Source organism: Nerophis ophidion, linkage group LG25 (genome assembly GCF_033978795.1).
Source record: "Nerophis ophidion isolate RoL-2023_Sa linkage group LG25, RoL_Noph_v1.0, whole genome shotgun sequence".
In the NCBI taxonomy this organism is placed as follows: domain Eukaryota; kingdom Metazoa; phylum Chordata; class Actinopteri; order Syngnathiformes; family Syngnathidae; genus Nerophis; species Nerophis ophidion.
The window spans coordinates 1,211,062-1,215,230 of record NC_084635.1 but is presented as its reverse complement, the minus strand read 5'-3'; positions in this window follow the sequence as shown (position 1 = coordinate 1,215,230).

The window sequence follows — 4,169 nt, the reverse complement described above, 5'->3', positions numbered from 1 at the left end:
ACTTCTCCCACCCCCACCAAGAACTGTTTTCACTGTGGGACTCTAGAAAGAGGTTCCGCAGCCTCCGAAGCAGAACCCCCAGGTTCTGTTAACAGCTTCTTCCCCCAGGCCATAAGACTCTTGAACGCATCAAAATGATCCCCTCAATTCCCCTCAAAAATGGATTAATCCGCTGCAATATAAAGACAGTATAACATACATCCATAAACGTAGATGTACCGTATTTCCTTGAATTGCCACCGGGGCGCTAATTCATTTAAAACCTCTTCTCACGCCGGTGATTACCAAAGGCATGCTGTAAATTTAGGCCTGCGCTTATAAATTTGAGTGTGATGTAAGGATACCATCATGAAAAGCACATTTAATTTAAAAAAAACATTATTATGGTCTTACCTTTACTTATAAATGAAGTCCATGTGCAGCTCCTTCTGATCAAAAGCATCGATAACTTGTTTATAGAAGTCTTCCTTATCTTTCTTCAGTTTTAAAAGTCTCTCTGTCTCGATGGAGATCTTCCTTTATTACCTCCTGCTTCCATTGAAAGTCCAGTTTAGAAAACTGTTTTATTTTAGATATGTAATCCTCCATGTTAAAAGTGCAAGCGAGAGGAAAAAATAAACTCTTGCTGCTTGTTGTCACTTCTTCTGCAGCCGAGTAGTCGCAAGAAGGATCACTAGCGCCCTCTACCACCAGGAGGCGGGAGTCATTTAATGACTCATATTTGACACACGCAGCTACGGTATATTAATAAAACATAGCTGCTTACTGTTCTTTTTAGCATATTCAATAGCTTGGACCTTAAATCCTACTGAATAGCTCTTAATCTTCTTCCCTTAATGCTATTTAAAATGATTGAAATCAGCCTCCTCCATTTTGAAAATGATGACAGGTGAAGTGTCACTCGTGACGTGACGAGTTTGACCCGGTGGAAATTCTAGACATGCGCTAATAAAAATAATATTTTGCGAAACGTGTTTGACCCGGCAGTATTTGAAGCAGGTGCATACTAAATACCCGGCGGCAATTCAAACAAATATTGTATGTTAAAAGTGCAATATATTTATCCGTACAGTCATCTATTTATTTATATCTGCACCTTATTGCTCTTTTATCCTGCACTAGCATGAGCTAATGCAACACAATTTTGTTCTTATCTGAACTGTAAAGTTCAAATTTTAATGACAATAAAAGGAAGTCTAAGTCTAAAAGTCTCAATCGATCAATGTGTTTTTTTTCCCTGGCCCCTAAAATGCACACGTGTCTTCAAAGTCAATTCAGTGACAGAACAAATGATGCTGCAAGAAAAAGAGGCTGTACTTACACCGCCTGAGAGTGTGATGTCGTTTCTCTTCCTTCTTGGTGCCGTGCCAGCCTGGCCTCCTGTCAGCCATCGCGGGAGCCAAATGACAGCTTTGATCCTATTAGGAAGTGCGCCAAATCAACACTTTGCTCATTAAGGGCCCGCGCACGCCAGCTAACTGTGTGCCCGCCTCCCATTCCCGCTCTATGGCCCGTTTCCCCGTGCCAAGCGGTCGGGGCCGGGCGAGTGCCAGACACACCTGTCATCATGGCGCGATGAACGCAGCGGCCCGGATCAGGCATATCTGCTGAGTCAGCATCAAATTGGACCGTACAACCATAATGTCCGGACAGCAAATCGATTGTAATGGAAAACGCTGACGGTCGGAAAAAGTTACGGACCATCAACTTTTAAATGACTTTTTTTTTTTCTCCCAGTCTTGTACCAGAGCAACTTTAATGAGTATGAAAATAAAGAAAGTATTTCAATTAAACTTTGCATGAGGAGCCCGGGAGAAGGTGAATGCTTCATTGAAGCCCAGACTGGATCCTCTCATGTCAACAAGAGAAATAAAATTAATCAATTCCCACAATTAAACGCTTGCCACCGAACAGTAAGACCATTAAAACCTTCAAGTAAAATTTTAATTGCATTCGATAACATTTGCAAAATTGTATTCATTTAGGCAGCACGGTGGAGGAAGGGTTAGTTCATGTGCCTCACAATACGAAGGTCCTGAGTAGTCCTGGGTTCAATCCCGGGCTCGGAGTTTGCATGTTCTCCCCGTGACTGCGTGGGTTCCCTCCGGGTACTCCGGCTTCCTCCCACCTCCAAAGACATGCACCTGGGGATAGGTTGATTGGCAACACTAAATGGTCCCTAGTGTGTGAATGTGAGTGCTATCTGTGGTTGGCCCTGCGTTGAGGTGGTGACTTGTCCAGGGTGTAGCCTGCCTACCACACAAATGCAGCTGAGATAGGCACCATCAACCCCCGCGACTGCAAATAATAAAAAAATAAAAAAATAAAAAAATCTCCTGGTGGGGCGGCAGAGCTCGGTTGGTAGAGCGGCCGTGCCAACAACTTGAGGGTTGCAAGTTTGATTCCCGCTTCCGGCATCCTAGTCACTGCCGTTGTGTCCTTGGGCAAGACACTTTACCCACCTGCTCCCAGTGCCACCCACACTGCTTTAAATGTAACTTAAATATTGGGTTTCACTATGTAAAGCGCTTAGAGAAACGCGCTATATAAATATAATTCACTTCACTTCACTCCTGACAATTGAGGGACCTCTCATGAAACAGTTCTGTAGAGATGAAGTAGTCTTGTGATTTTTCCCAAATATACACATATTGCGCTCTAATCTAATTAAAACATATATATATATATATATATATATATATATATATATATATATACGTCAAGTCACGTGCCATCATGGAAAGAAAAAAAATGTAAAAAGAAAAAAGAATAATTAAATATTTATATGTATCCAGTGATTATGCTACAAAGATATTTTCCATTTAACTTCACCAGTTCCAGATTATTTTTTATTCAAAATGGCTGAATTTTCACATTTGCGTTCAAATACTGAGAAGAGACTTGCGGTGAGTCCCGGGCCAGTTGAGCCTCACCATGGATTGCGCAATGACTCGGCTAACTGCTGTCTGCTGTGCAGTGAGACCGTATTGCTGTATCAATTATATTATACTTTACCATAGTTGAGTAAGCTGAGGTATATAATGTACAGTGTATTTTGTCAACAACTGCATGTGTGTAATGTATTTCTTGTGCTGGCCAATCATAAAACGGCTGCGAAGATGCATTGTGTGAGGCACCTGTTCTCCCGCCTCCTGGTGGTAGAGGGCGCTAGTGATCCTTCTTGCGACTACTCGGCTGCAGAAGAAGTGACAACAAGCAGCAAGAGTGAGCAGGTGTGTTTATTTTTTCCTCTCGCTTGCACTTTTAACATGGAGGATTACATATCTAAAATAAATCAGTTTGCTAAACTGGACTTTCATTCGAAGCAGGAAGTAATAATTAAAGGAAGACAGAAGCCAGAGTTAAAAGGTTTGCCTCAGACAGTGATCTCCATCCAGACAGAGAGACTTTTAAAACCAAAGAAAGATAAGGAAGACTTCTATAAACAAGTTATCGATGTTTTTGTTCAGAAGGAGCGACGCTTGGGCTTCATTTATAAGTAAAGGTAAGACCATAATAACGTTTTTTTTTATTAAATGTGCTTTTTTGTGTGCTACAGTTTGCATGTGTAAATAATGCTGGTATGAGCTTTCAAATATAACCTGTTAACTGCTGCCAATCAAATGCTGAATAAGATACTCTTTAGAGTTCATATGTTTGTAAATCTGACTGTGATGAAGTCAGTGCCTCACCAGCCATGAACCTCACCCCATGTGACTGCTCTATATATATATATATATATATATATATATATTAGGGGTGTGGGAAAAAATCAATTTGAATCGATTTTAATACGTTGTGCGATTCAGAATCGATTCTCATTTTAATTTTTTTTTTTTATCAATCCAACAAAACAATACACAGCAATACCATAACAATGCAATCCAATTCCAAAAGCAAAGCTGAGCCAGCAACACTCAGAACTGCAATAAACAGAACAATTGAGAGGAGACACAAACACGACACAGAACAAAACAAAAGTAGTGAATATTATCAACAACAGTATCAATATTAGTTATCATTTCAGCATAGCAGTGATTAAAAATCCCTCATTGACATTATCATTAGACGTTTATAAAAATAATCAAAAAGAACAATAGTGTCACAGTGGCTTACACTTGCATGGCATCTCATAAGCTGGACAACACACTGTGTCCAATGTTTGCACA